Below are 20,277 nucleotides of genomic sequence, written 5' to 3' on the forward strand. Positions count from 1 at the left end.
TGTCTCTGTGTCCTCTATTCTGTATCATTGGTCTACAAGTCTATTTTGGTTCCAATACCATGTCATTTTTGTTACTCCTGCTCTGTAGTAATAAATTAATTTAGCAAAGTAGCAGGATATAAAATCAACCCCCCTATATCAAAGGCATTTCTGTACATCAGTGTCAAATCCTCTGAAAGAGAAACTAGGAAAACTACCTTATTTATGATAACCTCAAAAAAAAAAATACTTGGGAATCAACTCAATAAAAGAGGTGAAAGACTTCTACAATGAAAACTACAGAACATTAAAGAAAAAAATTAAAGAAGATCTTAAAAGATGAAAAGGTCTCCCTTGTTCTTGGATAGGCAGAATTAATATTGTCAAAATCACCACACTACCAAAAGCACTATACAGATTTAAGGCAATTCCAATCAAAATCCCAATGACATTCCTCATGGAAATAGAAGAAGTAGTCATGAAATTCATCTGGAAAAATAAGAGACCCAGAATAGCCAAAGCAATTCTTAGCAAGAAGAGTGAAGCAGACGGCATCACTATACCAGATCTTAAACTATGCTACAGAGCAACAGTGAATTTTTATTCTTTTAATGAATGAGCCCAATGCAACAAATTTTCCCCTTAGCATAGCCTTCATAGTGTCCCAGAGATTTTGGTATGTTGTATCAGAGTTCTCATTTACCTCTCAGAATTTTGTATCTCCTCCCTGATGTCTTCTGTTATCCATACATCATTCAACTGAGTACTGTTTAGTCTCCAGGTGTTGGAGTTGCTTTTATTTTTTTATTTCATCATTGATTTCTAATTTTATTCTATTATGGTCTCATAGAATGCAGGGTAGTATCTATATTTTTTTGTATTTGCTAAGACTTGCTTTGTGCCATAACATATGGTCTATTTTAGAGAAGGATACATGTGCTGCTGAGAAAAAAAGTGCATTCACTTATTGATAGATGACATATTTTATATATTTCTGTTAAGTCTAAAATTATTGATTATATTATTGAGTTCTATAATCTCCTTGTTTAGTTTTTGTTTGGAAGATCTGTTCAGTGGTGAGAGAGGTGTGTTAAAGTCACACAATATTATTGTGTTGTGGTTTATTTGATTCTTGAAATTGAGAAGGGTTTGTTTGATACATGGATGCTCCATTGTTTGGAGGCACAGATATTTATAATTGTTTTGTCTTGTTGATGTATGATTTCCTTAAGCAGTATGAATGATCTTCTTTATCCCTTCTGACTAACTTTGGTTTGAAGTTCACTTTATCTCATATGAGAATGAAAACCCCTGTTTGTTTGTATGATCCATGTGAATGATATATTTTTTACCATTCTTTTACCTTCAGTCCGTAGATGTCTTTTTCTATGAGATGAGTCTCTTGAGGGCAACATATTGTTGGGGTTTTGTTTAGGGGTGGGTCCAATCTGCCAATCTATGTCTTTTATTTTTTTTAAAATCTTTATTTTTTTTTATGTGGTGCTGATAATTGAATCCAGTGCCTTACATATGCTAGACAAGCATTCTACCACTGGCCACAACCCAGCCCTCAGTCTATGTCTTTTAATTGATGAGTTTAGGCCATTAACATTCAGGGTTATTATTGAAATGTGGTTTGTATTTCCAATCATTTTGGTTTATTTTTGGTTTATATTTTTGACTTGGCTTCTCCCTTGATTGCTTTTCTTTTAGTGTAGTTCCTCCCTTTGCTGATTTTCATTGTTGTGTTTCATTTCCTCCTCATGGAATATTTTGCTGAGGATGTTCTGTAGTGCAGGCTTTCTTGTTGTAAATTCTTTTAACTTTCTTTTTTTTACCATGGAAGGGTTTTATTTTATCATCAAATCTGAAGCTTAATTTTGCTGGATTTAAGATTCTTGGTTGGCATCCATTTTCGTTCAGAGCTTGGTATATATTGTTCCAGGATCTCCTAGCTTTGAGGTTCTGGGTTGAGAAATCTGCTAAGATTTGAATTGATTTACCCCTGAAACTTTTCTCTTGCAGCTTTTAAAATTCTATCCTTATTCTGTATGGTAGGCATTTTCATTATAATGTGCTGTTGTGTGGAGCTGTTGTAATTTTGTACATTCATTGGGTGTCCTGTAAGCCTCTTTTATTTGATTTTCCAATTCATTCTTCTTGTTTGAGAAATTTTTTGATATTATTTCATTGAAGAGATTGTTCATTCCTTTAGTATGTATCTAGGTGCCTTCCTCTATCCTGATAATACTTAAGTTTGGTCTTTTCATGTTATCTCACAATTCTTGGAGGTTCTGTTCATGGATTTTTACTGTCTTCATTGTGTGGTCAACTTTATTTTCAAGATTGTATGTTTTGTCTTTATTGTCTGAGGTTCTGTCTTCCATGTAATCTAGTCTGTTGGTGATGCTTTCTAATGAATTTTTTATTTGGTATATTTTTTTCCTTCAAGCTTGAGACTGTTGAAAAGAAAAATGCTCCAGAATCACTATCTCTTTCTTGAAGTAATCTTTTGCTACCTGTATTTGCTCTATTATCTCTTTGTTGGAGTGATCAATTGTTGCCTGTGTTTGCTCTATTATATCATTCTGTGCTTTGCAGACCATTTTAGTTATGTACTAAAATGTACTCTGACATTTTAGCTACTGTGCCATCAATGGATTCTATTATTATAGCATCTTGGTTTGTTTGAGGCACCTTCTTCCCTTGTTTTCTCATGTTGTTCATGTGTCTTCCTCTCTAGCAGTGCATATCTGAGGCATTACAATTTCTACCCTATAATCTTGTAGTGTCCTTGCAGGTTACCAATACCTTACCTTTAAAGATGAGAGCAATATTCACAGCACCCAATGCAAATAATATGCAGCCTTAGACCAAATAGCTTCTATTTAGACAATTACCATTTTGTTGCAATAAACAGAAATTATGTGTTTGACTAGTATCTACAATATAAATAGTAGGTTTGCATATGGGTCTACAGTATCTAATGGTAGACAAAGAGCGGGTGGGGGTAGGGTGTGGGGTTTATGAGGTAGGAGGTGTGAATATAGAAGTATTAGATTATAGGAAGGGTGAAAGAAGAATCAAAAGAAGTGGGCTAGCATGGATACCTCTGGTGTGACCAGGCCTGCAGGGATCTTGGTGATAGTCTTCCAGGTCCTGACTGTTGTGTCTACATGGAAGTGGGCCAAGAGAGCTGCATTGGTAGATGTAGGCTGCAGCGCAGTCACTTTCCTCCCCCATGTGTAGAGCCAGGATCACTCTCTTTTTTACTATGGAAATTTTCAAATATACAAAAAATGTAAATAGGTAAATAATATAATAAACTTCCATATACTTATCCATCAAGATGAACAATTAGCAAGGGCTTGTCACATTTGCTTCCTATCTTTCTTACCTTTCTGTCTCTCTCTCATGCCACCTAAATGTGAAAAGGGCCAATACAATGCTGTGTTAGGGAGAGAGGAGAAGGTATTTTTTTTAAAGTTTGCAGGACAAATATGTGCAAGTGAATATTAATTGCTTATTGGCACTGAGGGGCTCCTCTTCATCCTAGAAGTTCCCTTGCCTCATTCACAGATTGAGTTCCCAGTCAAGTTTCTCCTGCTAGAGTAATTCTAAGCCAACTGGAGTCATCTGGGAGCTTTAAAAAATATATTGATGTCTGTCTGGGTCCTACCCCAGGAGGTTTTATTTCATTGGTCTGGGATATGGTCTGGGACACAGGAGTCTTTAAAAGCTGATTTTAAATGTACAGCCAAGATTGAGAAGTTCTACTCTATAATGTAAAAGCCCTAATTCTTTCTACTTTCTATTTTAAGGCATCTCTGAGTGTTTTGTACAAGATGCTCAAAAAAACAAATGCTGTGAAACTTGGCTGTTCACTTTCATAGTGAACAAACAAGTAATAAGTTCAAACAAGGATTTAGATAAACATGAAGTCTAGCCAAGGCCAGAAATAAATTCAGGAGTAAACTCAAAAATCTGTTGAGTTACTGATAATTTTACCTGGGAATCAGAAAGAAGGGAGCATAGTCAAGTATGTGAAATGAAGAGTTGGTACTGAGTTCCTTTTATCCAAGGCAACAATCTCAATGTTGGTTGTACATTAGAATTGCCTGAAGTGATACATTTGTTCAGGCTTTACCTCATATATTCTGATTTAATTTGTCTAAGTCAAACATTCTTAAATTTTAGCATGCATCAAAATCACTTGGAGGGCTTGTTAAAACAAATTTGCTGGGTGCCATCCTCAGAATTTCTGATTCAGTAGATCTAAGGTGGGGCCCAATAATTTGCATTTTAGCAACTTTTCAGGTAGTGCTGATGCTGCTGGTCCAGAGACCACATTTGAGAATTACTGGTTTAGGGTAAGACCCAGGCCTGAGACTATTAGAAAAAAAAAAAAATGCTCCAGGTAATTTCAGTGCACGGCAAAAAAAAAAAAAAAAAAAAAAAAAAAAATCACTGCTCTAGCACTGCTTACTCTCTAATTGAAGGGAAACAAAGTACAGAAAGCCTTATCCTTTTCAATCAGGACACTTCAGAATAATGAGTAAATGAATTTCAGATAGAGTCCTGGTTAGAGTCCATGGAGTCAAACTCTGTGTATGATACATTGTGGGGAAAGTAGCGGGTAGACTCAATTCCTAAATTTCACTTGTGCTTGGTTTCCAAATTTTACTTCTGTTCAGCAATTTGTCTCTATTTCTCTATCCTTATAGAACTGGAAGAAAACTCTTTCCAGAAACACTATCTGATACCTTTAATTCTGAATAGAAGAACTATCCAGAAACCTTACAAAATATCTGATAGTACAGAAACTTAGTCATGTCCTGGGTTGAATCTTTTTGTTGTTGTTGTTAACTCTGGCATTGCCCTAACATCTAATAAAATATTTTTTTGAATGCAGGTAACTACTATTTAAAATTAATTTGTCAGTTGAAGAGATGCAGCTAAAGATTAATCCCCTACCCCGCACTAAACTACCATAGATCATGTGAACCAGTGCTTCTAACACAAATGGCACACATACAATAATAATACAGTATTTGTACAGCTCACTGAGACAAAAAGAAGAGACTGCTTACAGCTGAAGACAACCAATCAGGGGTAACCAGCCATTCCAAGTCAGTGAGTTTCTCAGTTAGAAATAAATTATGTTGTTTAGAACACTCTGATGCAGACCAAATACTCTTCTACTTCATGCAGATGTAGCCTTTTCTAACATATAATATTTAAAGAAAACATCCTCAAGAAATTATTATTAGCTTAAAAAAGAGGTGGCTTAATGTATATTTTTTTTAAAAAAAATAGTGTATTTACTTCTGGTAGGTGTGAATTTACTCCATAATACAGATATGCAATAAATATCATCACAATCTTATGGTAATACTGGAAATGATATATATGTGGTGGGGAGACCTATATAATCCACAACATTTCAGGAAGAACCTGGGTCTTCAAGCCATTGTTGGTATGGAATTCAGATGCTTCATAACCACTCCTTTGAAAGCAGGTGCTCTACTCTGTCTATGCCATGATTGGGTTTGGGCAACTTTCTCAAGGCTTCCAATCCAAGCACCTAGTTTCCACCTGTCCTAAGACCCCATGCAGGTATTTCATTATCCACATACTCTATGTAAGTGGGACACAGGTCTTGGCTAAAATCAAGCCCCCTCCACCCCCCCGTACCTTCCTTGAGGTCAGCTCAGTTTAGTTCTCTATTAGGTCTTTGTGTATTTTCTATAGGCTAATACAAAGAAGTTAAAAATATTCTGGTAGTGAGAAAAGCCCCAAAGTCATTTTTCTAATGGAAGTGGGAATACTTTTCCACATTCTTTTCAGTCTCCTAAAGCAAGTGGCCAAGAATTAAACAGATATGGGCTGGTGATGTGGCTCAAGCGGTAATGCACTTGTCTGGCATGCACGGGGTGCTGGGTTCGATCCTCAGCACCGCATAAAAATAAAATAAGGATGTTGTCCACTGAAAACTAAAAAATAAATGTTAAAAAAAGATAATTAGACAGATACTCTGTTTTTTTGTTTGTTTTTTTTTTATATTTTTAGTTGTAGATTGACACAACACCTTTATTTATTTATTTTTATGTGGTGCTGAGGATCGAACCCAGTGTGAGGCAAGCACTCCACCATGCAGCTACTAGTTCTCGGCGGACACAACATCTTTGTTGGTATGTGGTGCTGCTGAGGATCGAACCCGGGCCGCACGCATGCTAGGCGAGTGTGCTACCGCTTGAGCCACATCCCCAGCCCCAGATACTCTGTTTTGATAAATATAAAAAATAAATTTATGTCTATATTAACAAACTAGCCTGTCCCCAAAGAATAGGGCCTCTACTTTAAGAGCACATCCTTATGGCTAAAGCTTAAGAAATTATATGGTACACAGCAATTTATTGTGTATTTCAAAATAGCTAGAAGAAAATATTTTGGTTTTTTTTAATAACTTTATTTCTATGTGGTGCTGAGAATCGAACCCAGGGCCTTGCAGGTGCAAGGCGATCACTCTACCGCTGAGCCACAACCCCAGCCCCTAGAAGAAAATATTTTGAACGTTCCCAACACAAATGATAAATATTTGAGGTGATGGATATGTTAATTGCATTTCTTTTATCATTATACATCATAGACATATTGAAATACCACATCATACCTCATCAGTACATAAAATTATGTGTCAATTAAAAACTAAAATAAAGATTACAAAATTATTAATATGATTTATTACAATAGAAGTGTCAAAAAGGGCTGGGGTTCTGGCTCAGCGGTAGAGCACTCGCCTCGCACATGCAAGACCCTGGGTTCGATCTTCAGCAGCACATACAAAAATAAACAAGTGAAAAAAAGGTGTTGTGTCCAACTACAACTAAAAAGTAAAATACTCCCTGCTTACAGCTGGCACTCTAACAAGCCCTTTGCAAAGAAGATTCACTTGGAGGCTGATTCAACCATATTTTGACAGAGGATCAGCTGACCTTCTAATCAGGTTATGTAAAACAATTTTATGTTAAGAAAGGTGACATGGAAAAAAGCAATTTCTAAACCTCGGGTGTTATTTTAAAGGCTGTTAGGCAGCTGGACTGCCAGATTCACAGGCTCCATTTATGTGCAGTGCAAATACCTGTACAGTATATTTTCAATACCACTATTTCACTATGAAAATGGTGCATGCTCAGATGGTGATAGCTAATGCTCTACACCAGCCTTCTTTGGAGGGTGGCCTGTTGTTTTTCATCTTCTATCTCTTCACCCCTACCTTGGGTGGGGACTCCTGATAAAGGCATTAAAAATCTTAAATAATTGTCTGTGGGGTAAGAAATTTACACATCAAATTAGGATATTTTTCAGTAAATTCCAGACAAAATATCAGACACCTTTATCTCATAATATTTAAACATAGTTTTATTTCCCATGGAATTTGTTTTTTCCTCCTAGGCTTAGGAGTGAAATTAATTTAAAAATAGTTGTCATTACTCAAAAATGGATAAAATGTAATATACCTTGCTCTTAGTCAAGGGGCAGAAGTCCTACTCAAAGTGATTTAAGCAAGAGCAGAATTCGTTGGTTCATGGTCTGGGGAGGACTTGGCCATGTGCACTCTGGACTGACTCAAAGAACACTAAGATCTCATCCCCTCTTTGTGTGTCTATCTTCCTCACAGGTCTGTTCCTCTCTCTGTTTTGACCTAATTCTCTCTGTCTCTGATAGACCTTTTCTTGAGGCCTGCAAGTCCCTCTTGCTTCCCCTCCTTTTAGCTCCATGACTCTGGAACCTAGGAGTGCCTTAAGAAACTGCTAGAGACGGAATTGGATTATGTCAATTTGTGTCACCTGCTCCAATAATAACTCCAAGGGCAACACTTCTATCCAGGAGGCTGGTGTATTCTAATTCTGGGTCACTTGCCTTGTGTTGTGTTAATGAGGGAGGACCATTATCAGTAGAAGGGAACACCCCTTTCAGCAGCATGCACACTAAAATTGGAACAATACAGAGATTAGTGTGTTCCCTGTGCATAGATGGCACATAAATTTATAAAGCATTTCAGACTTTTTAGCTTAAGTGTTTTGCCATAAAAAAAAAAAAAAAAGTATGTGGAGAGGAGTGGCTCACACCTCTAATCCCAGCTACCCAAGAAGTGAGACAGAAGGTTCACAAGTTCAGGGCCAGACTGAGCAATTTAGCAAGATCCTATCTCAAAATAAAATAAACGGGGTCAGGAATGTTGCTCAGTTTTAGAGAATTTGCCTAACATATGTGAGGCCCTAGTTTCAATCCCCAGCAACACACACACACACACACACACACACACACACACACACACACATACATACACACATACACACACTCATAACTATGTGAGATTATGGACATGTTAATTAGCTTGATTATTTCACAATGCATATGTATATCAAAACATCAAATTGTGCACCTTAAACAAATACAATTTTTATTTTTCCATTATACCACAATAAAATTGAAAAAAAAATAGAAGGAAAAGGGATGGGTACCAAACTCCATACAAGTGTACTTGCCATAGCCTCCTCAGCCCATCCAGTTCCCCTTTCTTTGCTTTTCTATATTTGGGATCTCTGACTTATATGTGTTAAATTGGAGGAGCAAGAAATATTAAAAGTGTTCCATGTCTTAAGATTTTATAGTTTATAAACTTCATTCTTTTTCCTACTTTGTAGTAGATAGACTCATGTAGAATAACTGTCAGTAGAACTTCCTGAATTTTTCCCTCAAGTACTACCTCTAAAACACAAATCTGAATGTTTTTATAAATATATTTGAGCTAACACTGACCTGGAAAAAAAGCATGTTAATATATCATAACAGTGAATATCACAACCAAAATAAATTTTGTTAATTAGTGCAATTAGTTGAATTTGGCATTAGGAAAAACAGTTCAATATTTAATCATCATCTACAGGTAAGAAGCTCAGAGATTTTCCAGGTGAATGATGCTCCCACTAAATATATCTCTGTCTCTTGTGGACAATAAGATGATTCAACAAACGCCATATGTAGTATTTAGCTCTCAAGGAGACCTACGGCTTAGTTGGAACACATCCTGTTTGCTGTGCCTACTGAAGAGTAGCATGAACAGATTGTTGGTAATAGCTCACTCCACGTAGTGTCTGTCAGACATAAAGTGCCAGGTCAAGTATTGACCACCTGCAATGTGGATACTGTTATTTTTCCTCTTCTCCCAGTTAATAAGAAGATTCAAAGAGTTAAATTGCAAAAACACTATCAAATAACAATAAATTGTAGTATGGTATCTGACAATAATATTATGGTGTCTAATTTATGATGGTATTGATTTAAAAATAGACAAAGGATATCAGCTATAATTTTAAAAATTTTTTAAATTGTAGATAGACACAATGCCTTTATTTTATTTATTTTTATGTGGCACTGAGGATCAAACCCAGTGCCTCCTATATGCTAGGCAAGTGCACTACCACTGAGCCACAACCCCAGCTCTATCAGTTATAATTTTAAGTGTTTATAATAAATACGCTTCAATGCAATTATTGGCAATTTTCTGGCCAATAATTATTGATTATATTCTGAAGAGAAACAGAAATGTTACTATTCTTATAAAAAAGATAATGGCAACACATAGGTGTATAAGACCAAAATAAAGGCAGAACAGCGGATGATAAAGCCAAAGTTCTACTAATAGCCTAGTTGATTACTGAGAATTGTACTTAAGACACTAGAAAGATAAACTGTTGGGTGTGCATGAATGAGTCAGTGCCTTGCTACTAAAAATATGATATGTGGACTTGCAGCATCAGCATCACCTGGGAGCTTGTTAAAAATGCAAATTGTTTGGCCCCACCCCAGACCTGCTGAATCAGAAATTCTGGGAGTTGGGCCAGAAATCTGTGTTTACAAGTCCTTCAAGTACTTCCATTACATCCTGAAGTTTGAGAAACTTCATTCTAATTAGTTATGAGCAATGTCCTAATGCCTTATGAAACTATCCAAGCAATAGGAATGGAAGATATAAATTATGTGATACATAAGATTCTTTTGTGGCAATAAACCAACTTAGTAGACTTCTACCATTTTATAGACTTCTAGTGATATTAAATCTACATGTTAGCTGGTCTGAACAGTCTCGTTTTCCTCATCAATTTTTCAAGTCATCAACAGGAACCTCTTAGGTCACTTTTACTTCTATAATTCTTTTTTTTTTTTTAAAGAGAGAGTGAGAGAGAAGAGAGGGAGAGAGAGAGAGAGAGAGAATTTTTAATATTTATTTTTTAGTTCTCGGCAGACACAACATCTTTGTTGGTATGTGGTGCTGAGGATCGAACCCGGGCCGCACGCATGCCAGGCGAGCGCGCTACCGCTTGAGCCACATCCCCAGCCCTTACTTCTATAATTCTATACTCATATTTACATCATGCCATATAGTACACACAATGCTGAACTAAGGTGTTTCCGTTCAATATCATATTCTTTAATCTTTTAAAAATTTTTTTTCACTTTTTTCCACAAAACTGGAATGTTGAGTTTACTAATGTCACTTGGTAATCAGGCAAACTCCTTTCAACATGCACGGTAGCCAGAGCTGCATAATTCAATCTTTATTATTCACATATAATTAAAAATTAAGTTGTAGGAAAGTAGTTTTTGAGCCAGTGATCAGTTGGCATCGATAAATATCTATTGTGTGTATATTATAATCAATACTCTGATTTAGGAGCAGCAGAATATACATACATAAAGTGACTTAAGAGATGATCATCATTTAACATTTGGTTAAGGAGAAAATAGAAACTTGAAAATTAAATGATAATATCAGATAATAACCTAGTTCTTATAATGTCACAAGGCATTATATGATTAATCATAAAATAAGTAGAAAGTTCAGCAAAAAGGGAGACGTTACTTATGGGAAGGCTTCACTGCATTGAACCTGATTAGGAAGTACCTGCTCAAGGAAGGGACTGTGCAGGTGCTAGAGGGAAGGTAGAACTTGAGCTAGGCTTCTGACAAAGGCATTTCAAATGCCAGGATCCGAACCCGCCAAGGTTCCCTGTGAAAAGTTTACACAGCAGGGCTGGTTGCTCTCTCCTTGCATACCTCCAAGGAAAGTTGAACCCATAATTGGCCATTGACCAAACATTGGCCACTGGTATATGGCCCTTGGAAAGTTTGCTTTGTTTTGTTTTTGTAGTACTGGGGATTTAACCCAGTGGAGTTTTCCCACTGAACTATATCCCCATCCCTTTTTATTTATTTATTTGTTATTTTGAGACAAGATCTCACCAAATTGCTGAAGGCCTAAGTTGCTGAGGCTGTTCTCAAATTTGTGATCTTCCTGCCTCAGCCTGTCATTGAGATTATAGGCGTGCACCACCACTCCTGGCTGGCAGGTTCTTTTTGTTAATGTTGATGATTTGGTGTTTGTTTGTTTTTTAGTTGTTGATGGACCTTTATTTTATTTATTTATTTATTTATTTATTTATTTATTTATTTATATGTGGTGCTGAGAATTGAACCCAGTGCCTCACACATGCGAGGCAAGAGCTCTACCACTGAGCCACAATCCCAGCCCGATGATATGGTTTTATACACCTGGAGCAATGGACCGTGTCTTACTAGTTTGTTGGATCTGCTTTGCACAAACATCAAAACTGATGATGTATATCTGGTCCATTGTTAGGATTTTGAGTTTCTTTTGCCTTGAACAGTTATGTGTGTGTGATGAGGCATCTTTCAAAGCATTGATCCTGAGACTTGAACTGGTAGAGACATTTTGCACATGTCTTCTGCTTAAGAGAAAGCATGTCTTCTATGACTCTGGATGATAAGGATTTAAAAGACTGTAGCTGATCTCCTTGGATTCCTTTCAGTGCTTATCTTTTTCTTGTTGCTTTTTTGGTCTCTATCTTTTGTCATGCTAAATCTTAGCCATGAGTATCTGACAAGTATATATGAATTTTTGGCATAGAACCAATAAATATTTAAATCTGGTGGGAAAAGTAATTTTTTAAAAAGTGTTTTGAAGTTGTAGATGGACAGAATACCTTTATTTTATTTGTTTATTTTTAGGTGGTGCTAAGGACTAAATCTGATGCCTCACACATGCTAGGCTAGCACTTTACCACTGAGCTATAGCCCTAGCCCCAGGAAAAGTAAAATTTTGATTGCTCAGTGTAGGTAAAGGGGTGTGTGGGTAACATTATGTTATGCTTTATAAGCTTCCTGTAAGTTTGAAATTTTCCAAATATTAATTTATAGAAGAATGAAAGGTCTTTGGTAAATAGTACTCAAGAAATGTTGGCAATTAAAGTCACTTACATGTATGCATATATATGTGTGTATAGAATCATATAATCTTATGTTGCCTTGCAGAACAAAAGTTTTATACTTTATTGTTTAGTCATATCTGTCCATTTTTTTCTTTTGTTTGTTTGCATGTGTATTTCCAATATATTTTGTCTACAGACTCCTGCCCTGGACAGATGGGGGCCCTGAATCTCTGGGTTGGAAGTGGGCATGAGGCTGCAGTGAATGGCGCCAAGAGAATAATTGCCAGGTCAATTTCCTATGGAGTTTCTGGGTCAGTAGTGCCAAGACCAATAGTCTGAGGTCAGGATGCCAAATTCAGATAAGACAATGAGAAGAGGAAGCTTTAATTCAAAGCTGATGGATTCAACACAGAAGGTAATACAAAGAGAGTTCAACAGGGAGCAAGGCAGACAAGCCAGGAATGATCCTGAGAAAAAAAAGGCATACAGCAGCAATTTCCTTTTTTAATTGGTTCCTGCCACCACTGAACTAGGGGATGTGTCCTGAAGTGAGTGAGGCAGCTGGGGAACAGATATTTGTTAACCCAATAGTTCTCTATTATCCTGAGGGTGAATATTCACCTATATTTTCTTCCTTGAAAATTCACATTTATTTAATCCCTCCTGTTACAAAAGTTTATGTATATATGTGTGTGTCTATACATTTATTAGAAAAGTAAATATATATGCATGAGATTGGTTGCATTGTGCTAGCTTCCTCGGGGTTTATTAATAGGATTTATATAGTGGTCAAGAACATGAATTCTGGAGTCAGATTGCTTGGGTCCAAACTTTGGCTCTAGCAACTAATAAATAATTAGCCACATTACTTAATTTATTTATCTATGTAGATAAAAATATTACCTACTTCCAGCTACTGGAATATCAGTAGCAATGAACATACCTGTCGCGCGTCATCCGTGGGCTATGTGTGGACTTACACTGGTATCGCAGCTAGTGAATAGGAGAATCTGGTGTCTGGGAACTTTCTCTGTCCAGGACCTCCCAGACACATTATGAGCCCTATTCAAGCTCTGCCCCAGGTCCCACACAGCACCGGAGATGGTGTAACCTGCTGTAGCCACAGAGCCTCTCAGAGATGGGTGTAACCTGCCAAGATGTCAATCAACCTGTTGACTGCAAGACATCACAAGGAAGACTCCATCCCTGAAACCCTATTCCTGCCTTTGATGTACCCCCTTAAATAAACCACAGGAGCCATTTTTAATTGTACAGCTCTAGCTCCTGTGTGGACTGGATCTATCAGGTGCTCTATTTTAAAACTAAGACACTGATTCTCTGTCTTTTGTTCTTCACTAATTATTTCTGACTTATTTTCTCTGGTGACTTTACCCTCCTGGGCAGGAAGGACCCCCTGGTGAGGCTCTTGCAGCCTCTCCATACAGTCCTGATATCCAGATCTTGTTTTCTTTTTTTCTCCACATTTTAAAAATTGGTGCATTATGGTCATACATCATGGTGGGATTTGTTGTTACATATCTGTACATACACAAAATATCAGATCATGTTTTCTTTTTTTAAGTTAATTTTTTAAAAATATATTTTTAGTTGTAGATGAACACAATATCTTTATTTTTATTTGTTTATTTTTATGTGGTGCTGAGGATTTAACCCAGGGCCTCACATGTGTGAGGCAGGTGCTCTGCCACTGAGCTACAACTGTAGCCCTCAGATCTTGTTTTCTAAATATAGTTTTCCAAAATATGAGAAGCTATGAGTCCTTAAAGAAATAACTGATTCCAGGGATAAAATAGGAAAAGAACAAGATAAGCCTGGAACATCTGTAATGCCAAAATAAACACTCAAAATATGATGGGGTCTGGTGTGGTAGTGAATGCCTATAATCCCAGTTACTTGGGAGGCCAAGGCAAGAGATCCCAACTTTGAGATCAGCCTGCGTAACTTAGCAAGATCCTGTCTCAAAATTCCAAAAAAAAAAAAAAAAAAAAAATATATATATATATATATATAATTAAACTAAGAAAGGCTAGGGATGTACCTATTACAGAATATGAATAGCCTATGTGAGGCCCCAGTTGAATATCTAGTAAAATTTAAGCAACAAAATAAGTATGATAATACTAGATAATAAACCATGGAATGAAACAAGTATCCATAAATCCACAATGATAAATTCAATAAAATAAATAAATAATTGGGAGAGTAGGGGAAGTTCTTCCTTGTGATAGAATTCCAAGTAATAGGGTCTTGGGCTGTAGCTCAGTGATAGAGCACTTACCTTGCACATGTAAGGCACTGGGTTTGAGCCTCAGCACCACATAAAAATAAATAAATAAAGATTTTTTTTAATTAAAAAAAAGAATTCCAAGAAATAAATGTGGAAGAAGTGGTGGAGATTAAAAAACAAAAAAATGGGGATATAGCTCAGCTGGTAGAGTGCTTTCCTCACATGCACAAGGCCCTGGGTTCAATCCCTAGCACCACACACACACACAAAAAAAAAAATCACCATTTTCTAGACATCACAGTGAAAATTAGGTTCAGAAAAGAATCATTAATAGATTTTAAAATGAAGGGCTGTAGTGTGGATAAATGGTATTTTTACGTAGTGTAAAGATGCCTTCTCAGAACATAGTTATTAGTGGCAAAGAGAAAAATAATAATGTTACAGTCCCCCCTACCTCAGTGATTATAGTTAATATCACGAGGCATGTCAGTATCAAGTATCTCCTGACGTGCTGCAGCACTACTGTGGTATCACTGCCAAAACATATAACCTAATTTTAACCATGAAGAAACATCAGACAAACCCAAAATGAGGGACATGCTACAAAATTACTGACCTGCATTCTTCCAAAATATTAAGTACATGAAAGACAAAGATTAAGAAACTGTCCCCGATTAAACAGATGAAGGCGATAAATAAATGTACTGTGTGATTCTGGATAGCATTCTGGTCTGGGAAAAAGATGACACAGTGAGACAGTTGACAAAATTTGGATAGTCTGTATATTAGTGGTATTTCCTGGTGTTATTTTCTTGGTTTTTATTTTTTTTTCTGTGATTATGTAAGATTTAACATTTGGAGAAGTTGGGTGAAGAGTTTAGGGAATTCCTTGTACTATTTTTGAAATTCTTTTGCAAGTCTGAAATTATTTCATAATGAAAAGTGAATATGCATATATTTTTTTTCATAAAAACTCCTTAAGACTTCTAATCATGGGCTGGATTGTATATATATTGGTATTATGTTCATCTACAACCAAAAAAAATTTAAGAAAATATTTCTGATCATATTTATTACCAATAGACATATTTTTATGTAAATATATCTGCATTTTTGCTTTTCTTACAGAAATGGGATTGTATCATACATGGTCCTTTTTGTTTCCACTCAACAACTATAGTGGATTCATTTTGAGTATTGGTTCATCTCACAATGACCTAACTTGTTTCCTCCTCCTTAAAGCTGGACCTCAGACAGCCATGTCTCTGCTGAACCACTTCATTCCCTGATCAGAAAAAGTCAAATCACATGTGAACATCTGACACAAACTGGTTGATCAGATTCTTTTCTAACAGGAATTTGAAATTGGGGCCATAATATATTTATTCAGACTGACTGGGCTACTCTCCTGAGTGAACGAAAGATAAAACTTTCAAAGATGGGGTATAGCAGTTATCTGATATATGAATGGAATTGTGAAATAGTTCCTAGGCAGAGAAGTGAGAATTGAACAGAGGGGCCACTTCCTGGGTTCTTTACTGCTAACCATTTTCTTACCCTAGGCTCTTCTTGATGTACTTTTGCTCTCAGATGCCACAAGACACTTTTTTTTTTCACCCTCCTTTTTCTTTTATAGTACTGAGGATCAAACCTAGGACTTTGTGCATGCTAGGTAAGTACTCTCCCACTGAGTTACACCACCAGCCCATGTAAGACCTGTTTGAATCCTTATAATTCATTCCCCTTTAAGGTGCAAATAAGCTCTCAAGAGGTGAAACCAAATCAGTTATTTTTACAAATATAATTTGATATAAAGAGGGCTGGGGATGTGGCTCAAGCAGTAGCACGCTCGCCTGGCATGCGTGCGGCCCGGGTTCGATCCTCAGCACCACATACCAACACAGATGTTGTGTCCACCGAGAACTAAAAATAAATATTAAGATTCTCTCTCTCTCTCTCTCTCTCTCTCTCTCTCTCTCTCTCTCTCTCTCTCTCTCTCTTTCTCTCTCTCTCTCAAAAAGAAAGAAAGAAAGAAAGAAAGAAAGAAAGAAAGAAAGAAAGAAAGAAAGAAAGAAAGAAAGAAAGAAAGAAAGAAAGAAAGAAAGAAAGAAAGAAAGAATTGCCAACTAGGTACTGATGAACTGAAAAGGCAAAAACACTTTGAGAACACAGAAGAAGCAAATGCAGGAAAAAGATTCTTGGGGCTGGAAGGAACAAAGGAAAAGGTTGGAACCAGTACATCTTAAAAGCTTGGGAGAGGAGCCAAAAAGAAGTGCCTGAAGGGTCCCTGCCCCAGCAGTGACTATGGAAGGGTAGATTTGAAGCAAAGGGATGATAACATAATAACTTACACCAGCTCAGGCTGTTTTCTGTTACTTGCAAACAATTTACACCAGCTCAGGCTGTTTTCTGTTACTTGCAAACAAGAGTTCTAACTAACAAAATAATATTTTACATGACAATATATGCAACCTCAAGATGATTTTAAATGGTTGTGTAATAATCAAAGGTATGCGTGTACTATAATTCATAGGGCTTTGCTTTAAATATTTAGGATGGTTTTTAGTTCTTCATTATTAGGTACAAAATAATATTGTTAGGAAATTCCTCCTACATATTTTACTGTACATATATCTGTGCATATCTTTTTTTCTGAATAAATTTCTAGAGCATCCAGATTAGAAAGATGCACATTAAAAACCAAAACTTTGGGTGTTGGAAATTTCCAAATCTGTAGAAAAAGCACATGAATTGTATCAAAGATTCACTAAATGACTTTTTTTTTTTTACATTTGCTGTCTCTCTCTCTTTCTCCCCTCCTCTTTCTCACTCTTTAAACCATGTAAGAGTAAGTCATAGGCCATAAAAGATATACATTTTTAAAACTTTTAATAATACTGCCAAAATACTCCAGAAAAATGTGTGCCAATTTACACATATTAATAGCCTTTGAAAATATTTCTTCTCCTTCCCGCTACTATTCCATTCCTGACTAAATATATAATCTTAATTATTGCAGCTTTAAAATATGTTTTTATTACCTGGAGGATCAAGTTCCCTCTTCTTTTACTGTTCTTTAAAAATTTATTGACACATTTAAATATCACTTTTGAATATTCAAAAAATTTCTATGCAAAAAGTCCTTATAAATTGAAGATGCACACTGGAAGTATTTATGGGAGAAAAAGACATGTCTTTTTGCATTTAAGATTTGCTTTAAAATATGCCAAACACACAAAAATTTAGGGAGGGAGTATAAAAAGGTTTTAAAAGATCAGCAAAGTAGTAACAATTATTAAAACTAGTTCTGGATTTATTATACTATCTCCACTTTTATGTGTATTTGAAAATTTCCATACTGAAAGTAGAAGTTATTAAACATTTCATTGTAATGACAGATTAAATTAAAATCACTTGACATCACTACTATATAAAATCTGGCTCTTGGTACTCAAAATACATTTACTTATTTGCTTAATCCCATAATACATATAAAATACAATCAGAATTGCTAACTCATTCCCTTAAGAAAAATAAATTTATTAACTAGAGTGGAATACTTATGCACAGTTCATTTTCTCATTAGCCTTACAACAGGAGTTTATAAACCTTTTTCTACGAAGGTTCAGATAACAAAATATTTTCACCTTTGTGTGCTAGACAGATGGTCTATATTTCAACTATTTAACTCTGCCATAGGAGTGCAAAAGCAACCTTAGACAATACATAAATGAATGAGCATGGCTGTGTCTAAAAGAATTTTATTTTAAAAAATAGTTGGTGAGTCAAATTTAGCTCAGAGGCCTTAATTCATCAACCCATGCCTTAGGATATATACTAGAAAATGCTGTGGTCCAAAGTTACTTGAGTCAGTGTTTTATCTTTCCTAACTGCTTCAGTGTGTTTGTGTTATTTTTGTCATATAATGAATTTCACTTGTTATTATTTGTACTCAATTATGGGTGTCTCTCACATTCTGGTTGATTTAAATTATCTGTTTTGTTTTCTTAGTAAGTGCAATATTAACAGTCTTAAAAGCATAACTGTATAAAATAGTTTACTTACAAACGTGTCAGTACCCCCTTAACGCTTCTATCCTGTTCCCATTCCTCCATTCTTTTCATCTTGCCCCCATCTATTCCTTATAAGTAATTAGTGGACTAAATGTTTCTGTTCTCCCAAAAGTTCTATGTTAAAACTCAAAGTTATGATATTAGGTGAGGCTTTGGGGAAGTTATTAGGATGAGATGAGGTCATAACTCTCCTTAATGGGATTATGCCAATACAGCTTGCCTATTTATTTATTTGGTATGCTGGGGATAGGATCCAGGGTCTTATGCATGCTAGGCAAGTGCTCTACCACTGAGCTATATCCTGAGCCCAAGATCTTGCTTCCTTCTGCTCTCTACCATATGAGAAAACATTGAGAAGTTCCAGTCTCACCCAGAAGCCTTCCCTAGAACCTAAGTATACTGGCACCCTGACAATTCCAGCAACCAAAACTGAGAAATAAATTTTGGTTGTTTATAAACCATCCAGCCTATAATAATTTGTTAGAGCAGCCCAAACTAATAAAAGTAATCAATATCATCAGTTCCTGATTTATTATTTTTTCTTTCTTCTCCTCTTCCTCCTTCTCACTCTTCACAAATAAAGAGATACTGATATATTTTCTTATCTTCTCTTTATTCTGACATGAAGGATGACATTCTATAAATGTTCTTGTACTTTGTCTTCACAGGTGTCTATATCATGGAAATCAGTCCATATGGAATCATAGAGCTCGTACTCATTCTCCTTTACAGCTGCACTATCTGCCTTTCTGTCGCTATACAATATTTTAAAAATTATCTAGCAGGAGTATTTTTAAATTATATACTGGTTTTTTCAAAAAAACTATAGAATTATGCACATAACATATTTTATGCACACATCAAAATTTACAGCTCAATAAATGTTCATAAAAATGAATACACAAATGAACCAGCACCTTGGTCAAAAATTAGAACGTTATAAGCATTCCCAAAGCATTCATCCTCATGTTGCCTTCCTGTTCTTCTGCCCCCAGCAACTAACTGGGATAGAAATTTAGGGATACAGAAAGAAGACTGGACTTCTTTTTTTTTTTTTTTAACAAACATTAATGCATTTTATTATGCTAGTCACACTGTTCTAAGTATTATAAATAATATATAATTTCATAATTCTAGCAAGTAGGAATTAAGGTACTCCAACAGTTTGTTTTTTTTTACAAATGGGGAAACAGGTATAGGTATGAGATTTCTTTAACTTTCCCACACTGATGTAAAAATACACCAAGGGGGGGGGGCAGTGGTGCCATACCTGACATCCCAGTATCTTAGGAGGCTGAGGCAGGAACATGGAAAGTTCCAGGGCAGCCTCAGCAAAGTAGTGAGATCTGTCCACTCTCAAGAAATTAGAAAGAACTGAGGATGCAGTGTAGTGGTAGAACACCCCTGGGCTCAATCCCCAGAAGAAAAGAAACATGCAAGGCCACTGTGAACTTAGAACGTGGCCCTGCCTTCCTGTAGCATCAGTTTATTTGAGGATTTGGAGAAATTAAACTTCTTATTGTAAACAAATTTTCAGATATAAGGAAAGTTCTAAGAAAGTTCCTCTATTTCTTTACCCTTAAAGATGTCATTCTTGTATTTATATGAATTTTCCCCCTAACCATTTTTTATTTGTTCTAATTAGTTATACATGACAACAGAATGCACTTCAACTTACTGT

The 20,277-nt window shown here is 35.9% G+C and overlaps 1 non-coding gene across 1 annotated transcript; it reads left to right on the plus strand.

Annotated features, from left to right (window-relative positions):
• The first annotated feature begins 7,948 nt into the window (after positions 1–7,948).
• Positions 7,949–8,050, plus strand: LOC120885150 (U6 spliceosomal RNA). Its single transcript, XR_005727657.1, has one exon. It is a non-coding gene; the product is annotated as a U6 spliceosomal RNA (small nuclear RNA).
• The last annotated feature ends 12,227 nt before the right edge of the window (positions 8,051–20,277 follow it).

The sequence above is a fragment of the Ictidomys tridecemlineatus genome, chromosome 12 (genome assembly GCF_052094955.1).
Source record: "Ictidomys tridecemlineatus isolate mIctTri1 chromosome 12, mIctTri1.hap1, whole genome shotgun sequence".
NCBI classification, from domain to species: Eukaryota; Metazoa; Chordata; class Mammalia; order Rodentia; family Sciuridae; genus Ictidomys; species Ictidomys tridecemlineatus.